The 25,135-nt window shown below is 35.5% G+C and overlaps 2 protein-coding genes across 23 annotated transcripts in view; one reads left to right on the top strand and one right to left on the bottom strand.

The window, feature by feature from the left end:
* The window catches only part of LOC308194612 (uncharacterized protein), a 975,354-nt gene that overhangs the window by 5,859 nt on the left and 944,360 nt on the right, over positions 1-25,135 (top strand). The window contains exons 2-3 of the mRNA XM_080590727.1: positions 10,325-10,413; positions 24,129-24,340. The gene's annotated coding sequence lies outside the window, so the exon portion shown is untranslated. The remainder of the gene's footprint in view (positions 1-10,324; positions 10,414-24,128; positions 24,341-25,135) is intronic.
* The window catches only part of LOC308194613 (uncharacterized protein), a gene marked incomplete at its 3' end in the record, with an annotated part of 64,235 nt that overhangs the window by 2,794 nt on the left and 36,306 nt on the right, over positions 1-25,135 (bottom strand). For 11 of the 22 annotated variants that reach the window (XR_013950735.1, XR_013950736.1, XR_013950739.1 and 8 more), the window contains 5 exons: positions 16,314-16,379; positions 15,551-15,661; positions 10,677-15,094; positions 10,508-10,568; positions 9,377-9,440 (listed from right to left, as the gene is read on the bottom strand). Of the gene's footprint in view, positions 1-1,415; positions 10,569-10,676; positions 15,095-15,550; positions 15,662-16,313; positions 16,380-25,135 lie in introns of those variants that run through there. The other 11 variants (XR_013950741.1, XR_013950743.1, XR_013950746.1 and 8 more) reach the window with 11 other exon arrangements.

Below are 25,135 nucleotides of genomic sequence, written 5' to 3'. Positions count from 1 at the left end.
TTTTTTTTTTTCCCCCACTGTTCATCTCTAATGCTACTTTGTGACAATTCAATGTGTATCTGCGTACAAATTATTTATAAACATACCTGAATTGAACCAGTCATAATAAAATCAATTAATAATCACTAGTCATGATTACTTCTAAAGAAGTTCCATTTTAATTCATAATGCATTAAGCTGACATATGTGGGTACTTCATATAAAGTATTTCTGTTTAATAGTGAAAACTAATCCTTTGATTTTGAGCAAGATGGTCCCTTTTGCCAGCAATTACTTCAGAAGTTACCAGTTTTCTTGTATTGAACATGTTGTTATTCAACAAGAAAATTCAACTCAAGTCAATAGAAGTGGTAGATATTTAGAAGTTCAAGTAGACCTTTACAGGAAAAAAAATAAAATAAACTTGTGATTTTACCAGCAAAGTATGTCTTTGAGACAAAAGAAAGGAAAACAGAAAAACTCTAGGCTCTCTTTAGTCCCGCTCTAAGTTTAAACAGTATCCTTAACCTAAAAGCAATCATTAAAGGGACATAATTCAAAACAAATTTTTGATATTACCTGATGTTATGTTACTTTATGGTACATGCTTACCATGCCTGGTAAAGTAGATTTTTTATTATTTTTTGATTATTATTACTTTTTAAGACTTCAGCTAAAAGCATAATATTTAAATTAAGGAAACCATCAATATGTGTTTCTGCTGGCATAGATATATTCCTTGACAGAAGTGTCTACTCATGTAAGGTGCTGTACCAGTTAGAAATCTATTGCAAGGAGGGCTACTAGCCAAAGAAATAATTTAGCAATCAGAATATCTAAACAAGTTGAAGTGTAACTCTGGCACACTGAACATATTTAATATTTCTAGAACTAGACAGTCAAATGCATAAATTAATTCCGTTCAGAAATTAAATTGCCTGAAAAACTTCCAGATGCTCTCTCATGAGTGATAAAGAATGTTGCATTCCTTTTGTTTTAATTCAAATAAGTAAAAGTAGATTTCTGTGAGTATTTATGGAGAATATTGTTGCTCTGGAGACAGACTGAAAGTACAAGGATTGATTTTGTATTGATGTATTCAGATGATGTCTAGTAACTACCCTTTCTTTCAATGGCAATATAATAATCTGCTTCTACTGAGAACATTTGAATTTTATCATGAAATTCAGTCTAAACATGGGATTACAAATGTGGTTGCATCTGGTTATGTTGTGTAGATGAAGTGTAGATAATCATAATATCTTACATAAATGCACAGATGGAAAAAATCAAGCTTAGAACAGAATATTTCAGAGGTTGTAGAATCTGGGTAGGAAAATCTTTGAATCTCTGGATTGAAAAAAAAAATCTTGTGACTAAAATCGGGCAGAAAAGACAGTAAGAAAATTTAGAATAAATATATTTATCTGCAATCAAACATCTCCAAAAATAACAAGTTCAGCAACTCAAAATGTCATTATTCTTAGGAAATTATCTTATTTTTGAAAATATTTTAAAGGAAGAGTACTGTGTGTTTTTTTTTTCATATTAATTACATTCCAGAACAAAAACAAAATCTTTATGAGTTATTTTGTTCAAAAAATTATGTTACAGAATGCCTTAATGTTTCAGTAAGAACAGTGCAATTAAAATACAGTTTTCAAAAGGGATCAAAACTGACCCTTTCCTATAAAACACACTGTTTTAATTAATTTGAATAAAAAAACCCTGGGTGGTTATCCCAAAAGAGATAATGCATTGCAAATCTTAAAACATGAACTTGCTTCTAAGTTCTTTTCTTAGAAAATAAATTGCTTTTACTTTGAACTTATAACTAGCTCACTAATGATGAAAGTAAAAGGTGATGGTAACTGGGAAATGAGAATAGACCTAAAACTGAAAATGTTCCAGTCAAATAATAGCACACACAGTGATTTATCTGCTTACTTTCTGAAAGATAAATCTCATTTTCTGAAAACACTGTTGGCTAAATGAGACCCTTTCTTCACAGATTCACAGATGGTTAAGGTTGGACAGACCATCTGGAGGTCGTTTGGTTCAACCTCCCTCCCCTCCATGCTCAAGCAGGGCCACCCAGAGCAGGCTGCCCAGGACCATGTCCAGGTGGCATTTGAAGATCTCCAAGGAGGGAGACTCCACAGCCTCTCTGGGCAACCTGTGCCAGTCCTCAGTCACCCTCACAGTGAAAAAGTGTTTCCTGGTCTCCAGAGGGAACTTCCTTGTTTCAGTTTGTGCCGACTGCCTCTTGTCCTCTTTCACTGGGCAGGGCCTGGCTCCTTCCTCTTTGTAACCTCCCTCCAGGTATTTATAGACATTGATACGTGAACATCAGTGACCATAATTTGTACTTGTATTGTAAATAGGCCTAAAATGTTTGGATAACAAATCTTGATCTGAGCTTTTAATACAGATATAATAATAGACAAATTATTCTGAAAAAAAATCTGAGGCACCAACTTTACAGATTGTAGACTATGCTACTAGTTGTTCTCTCCTTAGCAATAGAGGAATATATATTTCCTATATATGGAAATACTGTAATTGACAAGACCTAAGTAGTGGGAAACAAGTTAGATGGCAGAACGGTATCAAAGATCATGGCTGTAATAAAATCACCTTCCATAGGTTTAATAGTGCATAAATGTATCACATGATGATAAGAATGGTGAGGGCATTGGCACAGGATGGCACAAAATCTGTCAATAGCTCTAATGAGCTCAGCACAGGTGCTGTTAAGTTGCATATTGTTAAAGTAAAAAAGAGATAGTTAAAACTATTTAACTTTTTGACATTCAAGCTGTTAAAGATGATTAAATGTAGTGTAGCAGTAGCTATAGGGCATGTAAAGATCATAAAGAGATGAAAGAGACATAGCATGATAACCCAACAGTGCATCAGCAGTAATGGCAGAACAGTAATAGTCTACATATTCTTCATACAGCTCCCTTGCTGCTCAAAATCCTCTCTGTCATGGACTAGATTAATGAAACTGAGAAGAACTTTATAAAGGTAGCACTTTGCTGCTAAAAACTGTTAACTATCTAATCTTTCCATGACACTAATGCTACCTTTTCACAGTGTGGATTTTTTCCTAGAAGAATTCTTCATTTACTGTGTACCTACAGAGACCTTGATTGTTATAAATTACTTGTGCTGTATACCTGGTAATTTCATTTAATCCTTGCTCCATATTCATTCATCAGTTGACATGGAAAACAAACAAACCCTCCCCCCCCAGCAACAACAAAACCTGCACACGCACGCATGCACACACACAGAGACATGAAACTCATGCAAAGGAAGAGAAACAGGGCTGAATTCTGACATCTTTCTTCCTCTAACTAGAAAATTGCAGCCTGAATTAATTTGAATTTTCAGGAAATCTATGTCTTTCTTATAATTTATCTTTAAACGAAAACAGTATTTTCCTGATAGATTGCTTGAAAACTGTGACATTTAAAAACCAAAAACAACAACAATAATGTTAATGGTAGAAAATAATTCATTCATCTTTACTTTTCACTACTACAAACACCTACCCTTTCTTGCACTGGGCTGTTGCTGATTTCTGCTCTACAGCAGCAAGCTCCCTAGTTCAAGACTAAAGAATCATTGCAGCCAGAAAAATTATAAACACATAAAGAAATGTAACTGTTCATGTCATATGGAATGCGTAATAATGGATTTTAGCAATATGCACACTTTGCGTAGATCATCTGGATACAGGAAGAAATATCAGTAAAATTCTCTGTAGTAATAATGCCTGAAGTACCAAGATGCAACACTCTATGTGTACTTTGTCATGTTTTTCAGGATATGTGGTTGTTAAACATATAGGCAATTACTTGTAGTGGAACTGCTCACAGAGCATGTACCACCGTGTAATGTGTACAAACCCATGTATGCTCCTAGGCATTTTGTTATGTGGATGAACCCAACTGAAGTATATGCTGCCACATACTGTTTCTGATACCCAAACTATTGCAAGTAAATTTGTCTCACATTTCTAAAATGTTTTCATTTAAATTTTCTAGTTGCACTTTTGAAATACCCAAGGCAATTATTTTCCAATATGAACAAAATAATAATAATAATAATAATAATAAAGAATCTCACAGAGGCCTGACTGATTTCATGGATTTGAGCTTCACCTGGGAGTAACACTCTTATCCACAGTTCCTGCTGACTACTCAAGGTTATAAACCACAAGAAGTAGCCACTAAAACAACCAAACAAACAGAACAAACAAACAACCAAACAAAACCAGCACAGGGACAACAAAAGTGTAGTGGATGGCACACTAGAATTTCATAGATCTATCCAGTATTAGCCATATCTCCTTTAAACACTAAGAATTCTAACATGCTGTTGTTGTAAACTTGAACTATTTTATAAATCTAAAGTTCTGTAATACTTCCTCAAAATTTATATATGCTCATGGACTCTTACAAGAGCAGTCCTTTTGACAACAGTGGAATTACTAGTTTAAAGGCACTGAAGAATCCAAGATTTGCAATATGAGCCATAAATTCTCGTAATACTAAATCTCACTAAATACATAAGGCATTTAAGGGATTGACCTCAAGAATAAAAATAGAGAACCAGAACTGTCTTTCATGAAGAACTGAATGTCAGCATTTTGGTTTCACTTAATACTCTCCCAGAGTCAGCATCTTTTCTACCATTTTTTTCTATCGAGATTGTATCTATTAGATGCTTCTTCACTTCATGTGCTCTGTCCAGCCTCCTCTACTCTGGTACTTGACTCTCCTATAAAAGCCCTGTTTACGTAAGTATTTTCTTAGGGAAGTAAATTGGTTGATTCTTCACTAGGACCCAGCAATATCGTAAGTCACTGCCAGCTTTAGCAACAGAGACAGAAAGCATTGCGATTCAGTGAGGTGCACTGCTGAAGCCCTGAAGGGACTGCAGTCTTCCAATAATTTGTCCAAGTCCTTGCCACATCTCTTTTCCTCCATAATAGCACATTTCTTTAAGCATCTAGGAGTACTGCATATGAAAGTGCTTCGTTTTCTCAAGAAACCTTAAGCACCTCATTGTATCAGTGCTACTGTATCAGGAGATATTGTCTTGTAGCTTCTGCATTATCACTTTCTCCAGTTTAGCAGGATAAACATAAATTACTGAATGTTTCATTCCATTTTTAGAAACAATGAATACTTCTGGTTCACAAATCCGTATTAAATATATTCCCAAAAGATGTTGCCAGGATTTCTTCTCAGAGTCACACAAATTCTTCATTGCCATGGATAACACACTGTGTGCCTGTAATTTTGAGTTTTGAGACTGATAGAAACAATCTACACAGAAAAAAAAAAAAGTGTCCAAGGAATATAGCAATGTAGGAACAAGGAAATCAGAATAGCTCTAAGATACTTTGCGCATAGCACTGCATAAGGATAAATAGATTTACAAAATTTAAGAGTATTCACTTAGCCAGTCATTATAGGAAAATTACTATTTCCCTCATTTTCAATTTCATAAATTTATCACTGAGAATCAATTCTCTACGTACCTAACCCCTATCTTAAACCTGTATCTAAAACAATAGGGGCTAGTTCTGAGCAATGGAAACCTGTGAAACCCTTCAAGAAACACGGTCAGCAGGTCTTAAATATAGAATTACTCATCTATAGTGAGCACGTGGTAAGATAGGCTTCTCAATAAGTCGTGTCAGCCAATAGTTATGTAAAGGGTACATTATTCAGAAATCAAAAAAAAATAGTCTAAACTCAATATGTATAAATGTATAAATATGTATAAATTCCAGACCTAGCTGTGTACATAGCCATGCCACTGTAAACATAAAAATGTACTTTCAAACTTAGAGTGGTTATTGATATTTGCTTTTTATGAGAAATTAAATTTTCCACAAACATTTAAATGTGTCTTGTACATATTAGATTAGGTGGGTTGCACAGCTCCTAGATGGGATTTTGGGTGCAAATAAAGAATAGCACAACAGCATCATGTTTCAGTACTTGAAGTGCAGGAAATCGAAATTTCGGTCTTTGTTCAAAATCATGTAGACTGGGGACTTGAAGCAGACTCTCTAACATTTGAGAAAAGACTTTATCCAATAGGCTATTACAGAATTCATTGCTATTGGGGGAGAAAGGGTACAAATATTTTGGAAAGACCTTGAGTTTCACTTTGCATTAGATTAAAAGCAAAATGAAACTGAGAGGAGGTTTTTCCACACCAAAAAGAAAAAAAAAATTACTTTTTTTTTCCCCGCCAGTATTATTTCTAATTCAGGAGAAACATATTTTGAAACATAATTGAGTCCAAGGTGTGCATAAGTAATTCTAAGAATATATTAATCATTATTTGTCCAAATAAAGTTGTCATAAGAACTTTCAAATTTGATTAGTGCTAATAGACATCCATCTCTTGATATAGAAAAAGGTGGGAGGGTCAATAGCTGTTAGCCCATTCCTCATACTAAATTTTCGGAATGCTTTGGGACATAAAATCCTTTCAATGTGCCAATATTAAAATATTACAGAAGCACTATATATAAATTTAAGGATGTGTTGAGTTTTACACTCAAGAAGATATGTAATGACTTTTTAAAATTAATTTATGAACAAAGTATATCCTTCCAAAAATTACAGCTTTACAAAGTACACACCCATTTTTTTTCAGAGAAGTTACAAAATAAACCATATAATCAGTCTTTGGTAATTTAATTTAAATATATTTAGCATAGTTTTGAATCATTTTTAGTCCCTAATGATCTTCATAATAGAATAACCTGATCTTTCAAAGTGAATGCTCATGGAAAGTCTGTGCTATGGTAAGATCTCCTTCTCTCTCCATCCCCACATCTTTCCAACTCTCTGCATTTATGTTACAATTGCTGATAATCCAGGTTTTCTTCTGAATGCATGAAGTTTTTTTTGAAAGAATAGAGAGCGAACTGTCCCAAAAAAATAGCATTCGTACTAATCGATAAGAACAGAAGGTTAGGAATTCACATATATGTTTTCTTCCTTCCCAGGATAACTATTTACATATCACATAATTGCAATCAGCTGGAAATAATGTAATTTTTTTTTTTTCAGCTGAGACTGAAACCTGAAATTCTGGACTTATCAGTATTTGACATTGGTGTTTGTTTTTTTTTTTGTTATTTTTTCCCTTATATTCTATATTTCATTTTAAAAAAATCATTCTGAAGTAAGCTGCAAAATGAACTTTTAGTTTAGTTAAAAACAAGATCTGAGCTTGCCAAGGTAAAGCAGAACGTGGAATCTGGCCAGAATTAAACAATGACTATTATTTTCATAAATTTTTCATGTTTCATGGATGATAATGTAACCCACTTTGCTTACAACTCTAAAGTTAACATTTTAGTTACAGTTTAGTTTTTAGATTTACGTTCTTGCTTTAGATTTGCTTTTAGATTTTTTTTAGATTTTTTTAGATTTGCGTTCTTGCTTTTAGATTTACGTTCTTTAACATGAAAACCCATAGTTTATGGTCCTTTCTACAGAAATTTAAGCAGTAGGTTGACAAACTAAGCAGATAAACAGAAGTCTATTTGGACTGTGAAACTTTTACTATTGCTGTTGTGCTAAATTTGCTTTATTGCATTTTACATTTAGGAGGCTATCAATGCATAGCCAAGAGATACTGTCCTGCATTTCAAATGCATGTGCTGAGCGGTATGAATCTTGATTATTCTTGGAAATCCAGTCTCTAAGACTGGACCTACTTTTAGGCCTTTTGTTTGAGAACAAATGTGCATACCATATGAAAAATTCAGAGCAAATTGTTACTATTTCATCAGCTGCCACAATAGTGAGGTATTATAGATATTTCACACAGGAGGACATGCTGCTGCTGTGTGCTAACTGCTGATTACAGTGAGTTCTCCATTTGTTTTGTTTAGACAGAAATACTGTTTTTGGTGTCAAAGGAGCTGTGTATGTGTTCACCTGAGGTGTTGGCTAGGCATTGCCATGCACGAGGAAAACTACACTGTTCTTGCAGATTCTAGTGGGAAAATTAAAATGCCATGAAATGTAAAGAGCTTGAAGAATATATGTTGCAGCTTCATTTGACAAGGGAGATTTGTCAAGCCGTCAATCATACTGATTAACCTAATGACCACACTGTATCACTTTTTATCCCTCCTTTTGAAGAATTTATTTTAAGTAGCATTTTAAACAATTGTTAAAGAGTTTGCGCTGAGGTAAATGAAAAAAAAATCAAACAAATATTATTCAAGATCTAACTTTTTAAACATATTTCTTGATGTTATTTTTATGCTCTTCAGAATTGAGAACTGTATGAGTTTGCACTTAAACCACAGCAAGTGCACTCAGGCTGGCATAGTACAAAACTTAAATATGAGATATAGGAAGATATAAAAAGGCAGTATTTTTTAAAACGGAAAGCAGACACCATAGAGCTTATTTATATTAGGCAATTATGCTTCTTATTACCTCTTCCTTTTGGTGCCAGATTGGCTGTTACTCCACAGAGAATACATGTAAGCACTGTATTTTTAGAATTGCCAGTTTGTTTTCAGGAATAAGGTCAAGGTACACAGAGTTTGAGCAAGTGATGTTATAATTCAGCTGCTCTAAAAAATGAAATATTTTATCCCCGTTAGACCTCAACATATTTATGCAAAAAATAGCCCTTTATTCCACTACTATGACTCCTGTCAGTTACCTTAGTGTTTAAGACTGCAGGAAAATTACAATTGCATCGAGCCAGCAGCTACCCAGAAGCTGTCTTCCAACACCCAGCTGACACATACGTTAATGCCTTTACTAACTAGTCATCCCACAGACCCTGCCAAGGACTCCTGTTCAGAATTTTGAATACCTATTTTTAGAGACATAGCAGTGACAGACGATATAGGTCATTTCAGAATCCAAGTCTGAAGTCATCTTGCTAGTGTTTTAAAATTTGGTGACCTCCAGGCTGGTGGATGTTCCTGAACTAAGGCCAGCATTTCTTTTTTCTTCTGGCCTTGTTTTTGTGCTGACACATACCCACATTTCTTTCGGGCTGGGGAATTTGAACTGATACGAATGTTGTAAATCTGTATAGTGGGTCATCACAGCTGCTATAGCTGTAATATGCAGCCACTTTTCGGTAACCCATGCACCCTCCAGCAATTACAGCAGTAATCATGACAATAAACAGAAAGAATTCACTTTATAAGGGTGCCCAGAAGTTTTGGCTTCTGTCATTAAATGGCTTCCCAACAGGGAAAGGTCCCTAAAATATAAGGTCCAGGGTCAATAAAGTATATAAATATCTACTATTCATTTCAAATGGAGTTAGTTGCCTAAGGTATTTAACAGGCATCTATGAAAATGAATGAGTTCCTTACTGTTGAGTGAGCTACTCAATCTATGCTAGTTCATGAAGGGTCATTCCTGAGAGGCAGAGCAGGTCTGTGGATTAGAGAAAGGAAAATTAATGCAATTCTACTTAGTTCCAGTTTATCACATCTCAAACTTCTTCCAAGTTTTAAGAGTATATTTTCATCCAGCAAACCTACAGAACAATCATATAATTACTTAAAAGGTTTAAGTAGCTTTAAGGGGTCTCTCAGCCTCAAGATTCCTTTGTGTCAGAGACAACAGAATGCCTTCTAGTAAATATTTTACTTGCACATTACATACAATTTTATTTTTTTGTCATGAACAAAGCACAACCTTAATTTCTCAAAAGAAATCTTAATTCTCTTGTTTACATTTCTGTCACTCAAAGAAAAAAAAGTTTTGCCTTCCTGCTCTATTTTGTGTTAAGAACAAATTACAATAACAAATACAGCTCCCCACTGATTTTTTCCCTCACTCTTTCCTCAATTCTTTCATACTTAAAATGCTTGTCAGTACTTTTAACTGTTCCTTGTATCTCCAGCAAGACTGGCCTTAGGCTGTAGCTTGACAAAGACACCCAAGATACCTCCATCACTTCATAGATGGCAGCTGTCACCTTCCCAATGCTCCTTTTGTTAGGAAAAGCGTGCTGCTATTTGGTCTTCCTCTATCTGTCATAAAGTCATATAACCAGAATGCTTCAACATGGTAGTATTACACAATGCTTTCACAGCTTAGAAATGACACCAAGAGTTAGTCTTACAATCAGGCAAACCTTGTTACTTAGGTTTCTAGTACATTGTATAAAAATGCTAAGTTTTAACTACACAAGCACTAACACAGCACAAGATACATAAAGTGTGCAAAATATGCTGTTTAAAAGGAAATAAAAAAATGGCACTGTTATAGTAGCAGGAAGAGGGCATATCAATATTACCTCTTTTTCCTCATAGCCACCTTTATCTGGATATCTGCATTCTTCACTACATCATCAAACTAGGAAAAGGAAAAGGAAAAGGAAGAGGAAGAGGAAGAGGAAAAGGTAAAAGAAAAGGAAAAGAAAAGGAAAGAAAAAGGATTTCTTGAAAATAATTTAGTCTAGCCACCTAATCCAACATTAAGAATTTTAGACTTACGGCAATTTCTCTATCTGAGGCAATGATCAATAATGTTCCATTACAGTTTTAAGGAAAGAATCTGAAAAAAAAAATCAAACATAATGGAAAATGTTATCATTCTTAGTAAAACAGTTCTCAAGACCAAAATGAGGGAGGTTGTGTGAAAAAAGAATATAGCCTAACTTACGTCTTTTCCCGTTGCTTGTGAGACATCCCAAACTGGTTATGGTTGGAGATAGGATGTTGCTCTTAAAACAGTAATGCCTTAGAAATCTCCTCTTTGTTTTCTCTCTTTCCCACCACTGTACTAAATGATGGGGATATTTAACAGTATAATTCTTCGGGATACACCTCAAACTTAAAAGCATGACTGAGGTAAACATCTTTAGACTCTGTCCACAGCTGTTTCATGGAAGAAAGAAGGATTGTTATTTATACTTTCAATATTAGAAGTAAATTTATGACTGTTTATGTTTTAATGCCAGAGACATCTTTTTTTATTGCAGAAGTTCATATTTGTCAGCACAAAACCTGAAGGCAATTTTGTTATTGACAAACAGATGCATTAAGCTCCTTAAGCTTCCTTTCATCTCCTGAGTGATCATATCAACCAAAGATGACTGTTTCGCCCATGCTGTCCTAAAGTATCAAAAGCCTTTACTGTTTCAGTTTAACTTAAGAGTTCAACATTCTAATTGCTTCCAACCCAAATCTTATTATAATTGAAGACCAAAGCTGAAGAACAGTCCTCTGAGATTCTGAGAGGCCTGACTACAAATGATTCTGCCTCCCCTCTTGGTTCTCTGTATTCAGGCTCAAGATACAGTCACTGTTACCACTGCTTCTTCATTTAGTAATATCGAGATATTATTTGAGCCTTAGTGCAAGGAGGGTTTTATTAAACTCTTCCCATAATAACTGGTGGAAGAAGAATGTATTTAAGAAATAGAGTTTAGGGGAGGAAGAGAGTAAGTTTCCACGCATCAGAACAAATTGAAAATGAAAACCTGTTCGAAGCCTCTAAAATTAAAAGAAAAAAAAAAGTATATATGATAAATCACATGATTTTTTTTGGTAGCAGTCTGATATTTCCTAATACCTGCTCTTCAACTGGAGTCACAGTCACTTGGTGTAAATGTGGCCCAGCATCAAAGGGGCTATCAAAGGGCACAACTCTGGACAGGGAGGTACAGAGCAGCAGCCCCGTGGCAGGGCAGCTGCTGTAGGACCTGTTTCCCATTGAGGGAAGACAAAGCCTAATCGTGGCAGCAACCTGGGCAGATAAGCATCAGTTGTGCTGCAGGGAGCTGGAGTCAGCAGTGAAGTGGAGGAAGAGGAGTTGGTAAATCCAAATCCGGTTAGTCCTGTATATACAGACTTGTGTATACAAAGCTGAGCTAAGTGGAGAGGCATCACTGCAGGCAGCAGTTAGCTCACCCTTCAACATGGCTAGGGTGTAAAGCAAGCTTCAGAATTATGCAACATTCAGAATCCCCCTCCACATTTCCCCTTGTTTATTCCTAGGATCAAATGCATTGTGGATTTGCCATTAAATGCCATGTAAAGCATCGTATAAGCACATTGCACTATGCTTTAGTCTGTTACTGCTCTGTTCCTACTTGTCTTCAATTCAGTGCTTCAGCTCTATTTGTTTGTCACATGAATTCTGTAAATTACATAAAAGCAATTAACCTCTACATTGTGGTATGCATCTAGCAATCATCAATGAATACTGAGTAAGAATTATGTATGCATTCAGATAATATATACTCATATACCAGGTACTGGTATAACACAAGGTCAAAGCCTCTAATCCATCAGTGATCTCAAAAAATGCCCCATGTTTGCAAGAGTGGGCTATACTTAATTTTACTGAGTTCATCATCTCAGATTCAACTTAAGGAAGCAGCATGAAAATGTCCTAGCTGCAGAGCCCTGCTATTACTGAGTACTTGATTACAGCTATCTTCCTTTGCAGGAAAGTTCTTTATAATGCTTCTCCAAAATCTCCAAAAATGATTTTAAATTTTGGTTCGTTGGCTTAGAAAAGCTTGTGTTTAGCTAGACAGGTCTCTATCACATTTTGGAAAATAGTCAAAGGACAGTGCAACAGACTTAGAGGATTGTCTAGAAAAAAAAGGAAAAAAAAAAAAAAAGAGTAAACAGAATCCACAATGAGAAATCCATATTTGTACATCTGTGCATTTGGTAAGCATAATGGCAGACTTGTTGATTTGGTACTATGGGGTATGAGTAAAATCAAAGCCTTGCCAGTACAGTCGTTGCACATAACAGATTGTACTAATTATCTTGTAGGTCCAATTTTAAATTCTAAGTATTAACTCTTGTTCATCCCAGGTGGGAAAGATAAAACCTTTTATAAAGAAAGAAGTAAGAATAAGTAGGTTCCACAGAGGAGAAGCACTGGATTTGTAACTCTTATTATATGCCTACAGCTCTGCATCCTCAAGTGGCTCTATATCCCTGTGTAACTGAAAAAATTGCTAAATGACATCATTCTATCAGTAAAGGTTTTCAATAGACACACTTGTACTTCTGTGGATGTCAGTATGATATGATGCCATCAACACTGTGTACTGCTGCAAAACCAACCCCTCAGTTGTCTTAAAAAAAAAGAAAAAAAATGGAAAACCATCCCATTGTACAGTTTCAGATTCTTTTATTTTTTTTTCCCCTTCCAAACTATGATGAATCATATGCTACAAACAGACTAAAAAAAAATAATTAAATTCTCCTTACTCCAAAAAGCATAGGGCAATATTACCTGAACTACCACATACTTTCCTCAATTCCATCAAGCTACTGGCACTTAAAACACACAAATGAAGAGATAGTAGGCACAATCTCTGGACGAGATCCTTGGCCTTCAGCTATATGGGGGAGGTATTAAACTCTTGCCAATTTAGTGCAGCTCAAGCTTCAGCTCATTGCCAGTTTCAGAGTCAGGAGACAAAACGCATGCCTTGTGGCTTCTGTTTTCTGTCTCCAGGTCATGTGTTTGCCAAAGACTTGGATCACCTTCATTTACTATCTTGTTCCTGTTAGCTTCCTCTTTTAAACCTTTAATTGGCTTTGGTCTTGAAGCCTCACAAAGCTATTTAATGTCTGTGGTATGAGCCCTCTTTTGAAGTGATCAGAAACAAGAAAAAGCTTAGTTTGGTAGGGTAGTGAAGTGACTTGAGTGACCCAGTGTGGTTTTCTTTGCTGCGATACTGGTAGAATGGAAAGAAGAAAGAGGAGAACAAGGAGGGTAGGAAAAGGGAATATTCAGAAGTGGAGAACAAAGATGAAGTTACAGCTGTAAGAGTGAGGAATTTTATATGGTGTAGAAAAAGGGGACATATCTTTACAGACCTGTAATATTATGCATCTAAATATTCCTCACTTAGAAAACTAGTCCTTTCAATTGGCCTTGCTGACCTGCCCCATGGCTTTCATTTCTCATGCTATCTGTATCTTTAATTAGATACACTGAGGTTGAGGGCTTAAGCTTTTAAAGGATTAGACACTTAAATAGATAATGATGGCAGCCACAGTTGCATTAGATAAGATTGAACACTTTTGCTGAAGAGACACAAGCTTCATATTTTATGGAACAAGTTCAACTGACAGAAAGAAGAAAAATTCCCAAAAGGCAAATTATTTCGTAATTGTTCACTAAGGGGATTCTTTTGCCTTCTTTAAAGCGTGATGCTAGACTGCATCACAGATAAAATATCAGACTCCATGGATCCATCTAAGTCTTCGATCCTGTATTCCAAACACGAACCAGGAGTATTTTAACTAACACTAACTTATTGCAGTACTTGATCTCTCAAAACTTTATGACTCTTTTTTTTTCTTTTTTTTTTCTTTTTTTTTTCTGCACTACAGCTAATTAAGGCTGTAAGATCCACTGCCTGAAGCCTATTACTATTTCATTGCACAACAGTGTTACACTGGTAGTAATAATTAAAAAGTATAGTGGTGATATTAAAGCACATAGATGGTAATTCTACCCATAAACACAAGTATATAATTTGAGTTTTTAAATATATTTACCATAATAAAAGGAATTAGTAGTAATTGTAGTGCATTTAAAGTGGAATTAATGTACATGTTAATTACATTAGTCATGTTAATTTTTGAAAGAACTGTAAAGGTCACCTCATTTTTCTCTTTCTTCCTCCTCCTGACAACTTTCTTTTCCTGGCATGTCATCAGCTGTTAGGTAGTTACTTACCACACTGTTCGGACTTTATTGTTACATAGTGCTTACCCTTCTGTTTTCTTCATCTACTGTGTTTGGACTGAATTGATAATAAAGATAGGAGAAAAGAGCATTTCCTGGATCTGTATACTGGACTAAGCAGGGTCCCAAGTGGAACAGTTTTTGCTTCCAAATCTCCAGTATGTAATCATGAAGACCATAACAAGGCAATGTGTCACTTGGTATACCTTTGACTGAGAAGCCAGGTTGCTTACAAGAGGTAAAATAATTGTTTTCTTGTCTTCAGCAAAGGGAAATATATCTATCTCAGCAAGTAAGCAAGCATTAGTTACCTGAACCATCTGATTTCTCTCTATTTTGAAGATGTCTGAACTCTGGAAAGAAAAATAGCGCAATGGAAATGCTGTATTCCAATAAGAAAGATGTAGAAGGCTACATCATCCTTAAAAGACCACTTTTCAAAATTTATATGGAAATATATTCACTGATAATTCCTTAAAATAGCTTCATCAGGCTTTCTCTTGTAGCATATTAAATTCAGGAGCAGAACTAGTGCCCAGATGGTCCAGTGGTCCAGGGATGGAGCAACTCTCTATACTAAGTTTTGTTCGAGGACTGCAGGTGAGTTTAACTACTAAAGATAGGAGGCTAGCCTTCCCTGGAGCTATTGGAGGTGCACTGCATGCAAGCCATGCACCCCGTTGATCCCAAACCTGACCCAACCCTTAGGCTTGACTCAACTTCAGACCTGCCTCATCCCTATGAACTTCCCCAGCAACCTGGTCTTTTGGCTGATCCTAATTACTGTCCCCTGGACCTGCTCTCCTCACCTTGCTCAGGTACCATCATTTTTGCTGGTAAGACCACTCCTCTGTCTGCCTTGTTATCAGGCTCAGCTCATGGCACCACTTCCCTTTGGAGCAGCGTGCCCTTGATGGTTCCTGACAGATAAATGGAAGAAAAAAAATAGTAATGAGACTGCATATCCTGAAGTGTTTGGGGCACTTGCTTAATGGAGAAGTTGAATATTCCTCTCCTAGCCCAACCTAACTCTTAACTTAAACTCTGCAAATCTTAACTGAAAAGGGAATAAAACTTAGGTTCCCTTGACATGTAATTGCACTTATCACAGACTAGCAAGCAAGTTCGCCCTTTTTTCCCTTGTTTTCTGTGTACCAGGAAATCTTCAATTATTTTCTGTAAAGTAGAACAGTTTCAGTGAGCAAGGTTAAGAGAGTCCTATAACCTTGTTATCATAGGAGTTAGAATTGGCATACAAGATAGGATTGGCAAATTCAAATCACTTCAGGCAGATATAAGAAACTACAAGTGAATTATCTAACTACCTTTAGCTAAAATGGGAAGGCATTTCTCCTGTATCTTGGGATTAGTCTAGTAGATGTTCTTTAAAAATACCTAGTGGATTTGAGTCGGCAGACAGAAAGCCCAAAGCTCTACTTATATTCGTAGTAAAATGTATTTTAATGAAGCCTGACAATGTTTCAGGCTTATGTAGTCATAGGCATGCACAGAACCAGTATTTCACTGGTTAGGCAATTTTGTCAGTAAAAAGATACATGATAATGGACTTACAGCATCTCCAGGGTAAGGTAGCAATTGAAGAGGACTTCTGGATTTTTCACGTGAATTTACACATTTCTATGGAAAGACAGAAAATAATTAATACACTTCTATTTCTGATACACTTCACAGAATTGCACAAGATGCCTGCTGAAGTGTAACAGTTCTGCAGAAAGAAACTTTTTTTTTTGATTCATTTGTGTTATTCTGTAGAAACATCTGAACAAAAAAACTTACCTTTGAAAATGAAAACTGAGCTTTTCACAGAACCAGTTGGTAACATTAACAATGCAAGACTTCTGATTAAAAAAATCCCATGAACTGGAGATACAAAATAGCATTCATCAAAACTAACCACATTTCTAAAATTATTTTTGGTGACCATGATGAAGGATAGTACTGCTGAGAGAAATGGCAAGGTGATATTTTAGGTAGGTAGACTTTTATTATGCAAGTTGAGGTTTTGTCAATTAAGCATACTTAATATTACCATGACTGTTACATTAAGTAGCAAAGCTTCTTATCCAATTCTGTTGCAGTGTGCAACCCTATTTGCTTCTGCCAGGGTGTGTGCTTCAAACAGCACAAAGTAGATATTTCTGTTCACAGTGGGAAAAAGAGGTTTTAAGAAATTAAGGTTTTCTTTAAAAACAAACAAACAACAAAAACAACAACAAAAATGAAGGAGCTCTTTCTGTACGTTCTCTTTCATGCCCATGGGAACTCTACAGTCTTTGGATAAGTTCAGATGAGATTTGTCTTTGCATATTATTCCTGCTCCTTTTTATTTCCTTGTAGCCCATGATCCTGCATTCCCAGGCCAGCCATGTGTATGAGGTTTTCCGCAACTACTAATGCTGAGTTTCTAACACAAAGAAGAATGGCATAGAGGAGGAAGGTGCTTAAGTGCATTGAGTTTTGCTGAACATTGGTTTGCTTTGGAGCAAAAGGCTAGGCTTGAGGTTCGAAGAGATTACATACAATCAATCTCAAATTAAGGCCATGAGGGTACTAGGCAGCGAGCTGGAAGAAAGATTGGCAGGCTGAATGAAAGAGGGAATTAAAACAGCATCTCAGTAAAAGTGAATTGCTACTTTGTGTTGAATAGTTAAGTAATAGAGAAAAGTGAAAGAAAACTAGAAAAAGGTGAGCCCAGAGTTCAAATATCATCCAGTGCTAGGGTCCTTCTTTCTCTCAGCTGATAGAAATACGTTGTCTCTGATAAGTAGTGACTTCAGGCTTCTACCAGTCATGAATACAGTCAAAATTAGGAAAAAAAAGTTGACTTTTCTCACAGCTCTGTCACACACAGTTTTCCCAGTTTCAAAGGAATCGACTTCAACAGATGATTAGAGAAAGCAAGACTAGAAATTGTAAAGAACAGCATCAGATTCACAGCAAATAATTTTCATCCTTCCCTGCTTCATACCATGCAATATCCTATGGTTTCCGTGAGGGGAAAAAAAAAAAAAAAAAAAAGAGCTGTTTCTCTTTTACACTTTTCCCACCAAAATCTTTATATTCTCAGTAGAATGTTTTTCTGATTATACTTCTGCCTTTCATAGTGATCAAAACATATGTAAATAGAGAAGAACAGGTTTCTATTAGCAACTTCTCTCTCTCTCTCTTCTTTTGAGGGGGGATCCAGCTTCTTATTCAAACATATCACTAAAGCCAAACCAATACTAAATACATTTGCAGGGGAGTCTGACAACTGCAAGTGTAAGGAATTCTGTTTTGGATTTCTTATGAATCCAATACTAATAGCAAGTCTTTGCATGTTGGTCTGTGAAGGGACTTGGTATGCAGTACTCCGAAAAATCATGTGCATCTATCAAGTCAGTACTATTTTCTTCAGCTACAGAACTGCCTTAGAGATCCCCTATCTAACTAAGAGTCAGATCTGCCTATTCACTGTGTCTGAAATAGTAAAATAATCTGTATCAGCCAACAGTTCTACTCTCTTAACTAACAGCTAACCAATTTTAGCTAACCAACCGTTCAAAGTCCTATCTTTGTGAAGCTAGATACTACCATGATCAGCAATGATCTATTTATTGAGTACAAGCAATGCTCCATTCTACTTATGGGAGCTCACCAAAGAAAACTGCATTGCAAAGAAGTAAATAGAAAGTATTTACAGAAAGACATGGATGCTAGAATGACTTTAAAAATGAAATAGTGACAGACAAAACAGAAGACAACAGCATCAAACCACAGCTCATGTCCTTTCAAGCAAATTTTGATAGAGAGTCTTCAATAAATACTATATATGCAGATTAAAAATACAAGGCCATTGTATGGTTGTTTTTAAATCTAGAATTGTCTACTGTGAAACAGGTAAATGCACTGGGCTACACCAGTGCTAAATTCAGAGTGGTATAATAGGCTTTTTTAAAATTGCCACAGTGCACGTGTTTGATTGTGATATGTTTCTTTGTAAATATGTGTATACACACATACAAAAATAATAATTATAAATAAAAATGAAATTGAGTTATTTTTTATCACATGCTGGAGAAAAGTAGACTATTTTAATGACTAAGAAAAAAAGCACGGCTAACTCTACTTTAGTATTTATGAAAACAATTGTGCCTCTTTTCCTCTTCTATTTTACAAGACCATCATCCTTCTGTCTAGAAAAGTAAATAAATAAATAAATAAACCTGCAGTTTTGTGCTTGTAACCTGAGCTAGCCAAAATATATAAAAAACAGAGATCACTGCGTTTCAAAGGAGATTATGATAATGAATTTCAAACTTAAAATCAGGAGTTTTGCTGATAAAATTCTGGATCTTTTTCTTTGAACCTTCTGTATGTCTCTGAATTAGTGTGTATTGGCAAGTTGTTAGGGCTGTTCTGTGAGTCAACCTACTCTTTAAGGAAATCTCTCTGGGATAAACATATAGGATCCGATTATCTTTCACTGAACATATATGTCATTACATCCAGAAAAGAATAATTGTGATAAAACATAGAGGCTCTGCAGAGACAAGTCACGATAGTTACGCAATGCCAAGAATACAGCTTTTTGTTGGACCCTCTTTGTTCCCATTTAGTGCATGCCGTGTGACATGGTTCTATGTTCATACGTTGGCTATTCTGAGCTGTCCAAATATCACGGGACCTGGACTCTATGCCAGGCACCTAGACTACTGTGCTAGGAACACAGCACCACCACATAGCCTATGTGTAACTATAAATAATTTTTTCTCCACAGGGTATGTCTTCCCACAGTCTGCCAGTTGGTAGAACTTTTTTCTACCCTGCCCTTTCCATTTCTGGTAATTTCCTATCTCTTTTAATGCCTAGATCACTTGTAGTCTGTTCCAAGTGTTGCCTTCATCCCCTCTTCCAGTTCTGCATGCTTTTTTTTTTTTTTTTTCCTACGGATATCTTTGTTTTATCTGTCTATATTCTCAATTTTAACTCCTCATTTTTCTCCTCTCACCTAGAAGGAAAAGCCTTTAAAACACAACTAAAATCTACCTCATTTTGGTCCCAACATTGTTGCCAGAATGGTCTCCAAGCAGAGGGACTGTTATTTATCTGTTTCTTTTTTTTTGCTGTTTTCTCATTGGGTTTGGAGACAGTCATTCAGCACCTGCATGGTTGACATAATGGGCAGATATGTTTTGTACAGGGAAAATCCTAACTGAATTTAGCTGTGAGAGTCCAATGACTCCCCCTTGATGCACTGAGGTTCAGGCAAGTGCTTGTTTTCACAACAATGGGGAAAGGTGCTTTTCAGGCCATATGCGAGTCAAAACTATTTTATGCCTAGACAAACCAATATTTCTTTTCCCTATAGTCCCTGGAAGCAAAAGATGAGTCATTTCAGCACATGAGAATGATTTTCCACCTAGTTTCACCTTCAGAGACCTTTGTCTTCACCTTCTGAATGTTTCTGACCAAATATGTCAAGTATAGTAGAAATACAACCAATTGAAAAAATAGTCTTATGAGGGTATGTTAAGAAGCAACCTTGAAAGTAATCAATAAATGCTTCCTCAGTCACCTTTGGTATCCCATATGTGCAGATAATTTCCATGCAGAAGACAGCTGTGACAATCTGCCCTGAACTCCTTCTCTAATTCGTCATCACTTTGCTACTTATGTATAGTTTAAAACATTCACTTCATACCAATAAAAGTCAGAGACCACATCATAAAGGTTTATATATTGATATAGAGATTGATAATGATTGGCAGGCTTAAGCGTTTTCATTATAGTAATCTTTATTTCAGTCACAAACCTTTAACAATTTTTTGTCCACTTGTCCCAGTGTAAACTATTGAGCCTGAACAATTCTCTTTATATTATACTTTTCATGAGCGTGAAGGAATCTGAAATTGTGGGTGCCTTCACCTCCAGTGAAAATGAATTGTTATCAACATGCAGAAGCCCAACAAACAAGACTCCCTCTTGAAAGAAAAATACTGTTCTGCTCAGTTAGAAACAACTACTTGTGTTAACAGAATAGCTGAAATAGAACTAATGCTTAATTTTCAATAGACAACTATTGACCTTCCACAGTATTTGATCTTCAGAATAAAAAACCCCTTCATCTCTGATTACATATGCCTTCAACAGTAGAAACATTATCTAATCAAACAGAACATTTTGCAAAAAACTACTTGCCTGAAGAATAATACCCTCAAAATCCTGCTGTTGGAATAAACAGTTAACTTAATTACTGTATTACTTTCTGTTGTAGTCATTTTCACTTTCACAGATACTAGAAAAATGCAAGAACAAAGAAAAACAAAATGAAATTATCACATTTTGCACTGATTATAAGTCTTTTTCTATCCTTTTAATCTTCTCAGTGTTTCTCCAATAATTAATGAATGAAATATTATGAAGTAGGCATTGTGATATTTATCGGTACATTGCACATAAATCATTGAAGTGAGGTTTCACCAGTTGTATTTCAGAGTTCTCTGAAGTCAAGAGCGAAAGTTGTTAATTTTGATGGGAGCAGAACTGATCCCATGCTCAGTGACTTGCATCAGAAAACTATCAAGATTGTACCACAACACTGCTACCTTGTGGCACGACACAGAGTAAAATCATTATTGCTTTTGTGACATGCCTCTGATTTCAGTAACGGGGATGCCATATGTCACAAAATGCTAACGCCTCAACTTATATTTGAATGTACTATTTCCTTTCCATTGTAAGTCTTTACATGACAATTAGTGGAAAGCTATACCCATTTTACTCAGGTTAAGACTACAAAGTTTTAAAAGATGATGCCAAATCACTTTTCCATTAAAGTTTCAATTCATAAAGTATTCATTCTTAGAGATGCTAATTATCTTGCAGATTTTTTTAATGCTGATGTTAGGGAAATGGATATAGTTTTCCATTAATAACCTGAACGGGTTTGGAACTAGTTTGTATATGACAGATAAAAATACCCTTCCCTACTCCACTATATTTATGTCTCATTAGTTTATGGACCTAAAGCCCTCCAGGGATTGTCACTCACAAATCCACCTAATGTTTATGAGCTCTAGATTTTGCATTTGGATCTCTAATTTAGCCAACAGATATGGAAAATCATATAGATAGAAAACTCCCTAGTGACTACAAAGCTGTAGGTTTTAATAGAGAGAGCAGAAATAGTATAAGTATAATGTGTAATATAAGCATAATGCTTAGCACATTAATGGTAAGCTAAGTGTATCACCTAGGAGGAAAGACATTAACTCTATTTCAGATAAATATAATACTATCCCTTCCAGAACTGTTGGCTTCTAATGATAGACAGTTTAATAGGGTTGTGTGTTAATGCCATCCAGTTTCTGTTGAAGAAGGTTTTTAATGGAGCATTTTCAACACTAGCATAGGCAAGTGAGGATCAGCTATTTTCTGAACCAGTAGTTCTAAACTTTGCAGACCAATGGGTCATTTCTCCAGAGTTCTCACAGGCCACCACATCTTCTTCATCAATATCTTTTTTTTTTTTTTCAAACACTATACAAACAGTCTTGTCATAAATATGCAGCAATTGCAGGGTTCAACAACAGAACTCCTGTAATTCAAAACTGCATAGGACAGTGAAAACACTGTATAGTTATTGTTACTATTCTCTGAAGTTTCTGTTAAATGTACATAAAATTAATTATTCTTTCTTTTTCCACAGCATTACACACGCCTCAGTTGAAAGATACTAACACACATAGAGAATTAGCCTCCTTCTTACTGGTTACATTGGGCGTATAGCCTCAGAACAACTACTGAGGTACCTGTTAAGTAAAATATAAAAATGTTTTCCTCATCCAAAGAGAGCTGTGGCCTAGAAGATTATATATGATTAAAATGAAAGGCTTGTAAAACTGAATTGGAAATGTGGGACTTTCCTGAGAGAAAAGATTTAGGAAAGAATATCAAGATATGGGCTAGATATTTAACAAGGCTTACTAAATAGGTGGATTGTCAGCAGCACTGTCTTATCAGTGAGTGCTAAATGAAAATTCTTGATGGACTCTACAATTCAGAAATTTGACTAAACAAACTACACAAATTTATACTTACATGAATCTATTCTGGCAAGAGGAATTTAGTGAGATAGTTCTGTCTCTACCTCCTTACTTTGGTATTAACAGTATACCAATTTTTAATTTTCATATCAAATAAAATCAAACTAAACGGAATGACCTCAGAGATTATTTTTTTTGACAGAATGTTTTTTACTCAATATTTTCTCATCAAGATCTTCTTTCCTTTCATATATGTTTAATACCATAATGTTTTATTACTCTTTCCTTTACCCCCCAGAATACATCCTGGATGACTGAATACCTGAATAGATATATCTTGGATGACTAAAGTTCTTTTTTTCTTACAGGGATTCAAATTTTATTGGGATTATTTTATTCACCTAGAAATTTTGAGGTGAAAATGATATGCCTGGTAAATAGCAATGTATCACTTGTGCTCACAGTTCAGCCCTGTGAACCCGAAGATAGATACTTACATTATTGTTCTGCCTGCTCTGTGTTAAGATGAATTCAAATATAATATTCCTGCCCTGATAAACATATTCTGAGTTACATAACATGCATAATATACACATCTATACCATAATTCTTTGAAACTAATACTGCAGCTAGTGGATTAGGTATTTTATAAAAGTAATATTTGTAATAAAACTTGTCAGCACTAGCAACCTAGGAGCAGATGGGGTGTTGTAGAGATCATATAATGATGATTCATTGCAGTAAGTACACATGGATCCTTCAGATCTTCTTTCAGTTTAGTTCTTTCTTTGGTTTAAACAATGATTACCTGGCTACATAATTATTTAAAAACCAAGCAAAAGTGATGTCAGCTTATATCTGCTAAGCAGATATAAGAAAGCTTTATCTTCTGAAAGCAGGTTCTTTCCTGCAATGCCACTTACTGATGTGAAATTAAATACCCACAGTTAAAATGTTTCACCTGATATGCTCTCTATTGTTAAGTCGGCAAGTGATCCTTGACTGATAAAATACATTTCGGAAATGTATCAGCGGGAAGAGAGGAAGACAATATAATGATTAAAGTACTGAACTGAGTCTGAAAATCTAGGACTGCTATTCCTGAACTCCCTACTTGTCCGTAAGCACGCGTCTCTCTCTCCATCTCGGTTGCTCTGACATGGAAGTAAGGCCCATACTGCTTGATGTCACAGATGCGCAGTGAAGAAAACAAAAACATGAATAATTGATAGATGCTTTAACCTTCAATAAATTATACTTTGCTGTGTTGATCCCACTGTATCTCCTGATACAAATAAATAAATCAGTTCCCTTTAATTAACTGCAATTACTTTTCTAGATGGAAACAGCAGGAACCATATTTCAAACTACTGCAGCGAGTAAGAGTTCACTTGCACTCTACATCCAGGCCACCACCCTTCTTGGGGCTTGATTTTAGCTTCTGAAACAGTGGAAAGTTTCCTGTTGAGCCTCAGCTCCATCAAGAAGCTGCTATGGATGCTCTTCTGGACTGCTCCTCATCTGCTGCCAGCCTGTAGGAGGTGCAGCCAGGTATTTAAAAGTAAAAGCAAACAGAAACAAGGGGAACCTATGGACTGTTAACAATGCAGCCCTTGGTTTTGATTACCTTAGTCTTGATCAGTTTTCAACTCAACCACACTGGCAGTTTCCCAATGCAATTTATACAGCCCCAAATATCTAAAGAAGTCACTTAAACAAGACAAACTATAACTGGAAGGAAAATTTGAATGATATATTGTTTTTTTTTTTTGAAGGAAGGGAAAGACTGTAAATGTCAGGGTTTTGCAGATGCTTGTTTCACTTCAAGATATTTGTGCGCTACCTCTTTTGGGGTAGTGTTCATGGCAGCTGTTTGCAGTGTGAAATCTTTCATAATAATTTTTTTTTCAGATGAAACACCATTAAATTATTTCCCCACTTCATTTTTACAAACCAGTTTAACAACAGGTTTGAATTTATTATATAGATTTTTCAAGACTGAGCTTGTTTTATGCGTGGAAATAAACAACAAGAAGTATGAATGCCACTTACTATTTTTCACATTTTATACACAAGGCATTAATCAAACTAAATGAAAAAGATTAAAATCATTACTAGTTTGATAACACTGATTTTGCTGGAGTTAGACGAAAAAGGAGTTTGATCCCAAATTACTACAGTGTTAAATTTTCCTGTTTCTGATTGATTCCCTATGTCACAGTCTGTTTATCTCAATGTATGAGCATACCACTGAATTAAATGGTAAGTCAATCACAGATGAGAGATTTTTATCTGAAGACACAAGGAATATTTGTGACCTTACTGTGGTAGCAATATACAAGAAGG

This window comes from Anser brachyrhynchus (assembly GCF_964034855.1).
Source record: "Anser brachyrhynchus genome assembly, chromosome: 4".
Taxonomy (NCBI): domain Eukaryota; kingdom Metazoa; phylum Chordata; class Aves; order Anseriformes; family Anatidae; genus Anser; species Anser brachyrhynchus.
The sequence above is the reverse complement of the archived record's forward strand: the minus strand, read 5'-3'. Positions and strand labels throughout refer to the sequence as shown.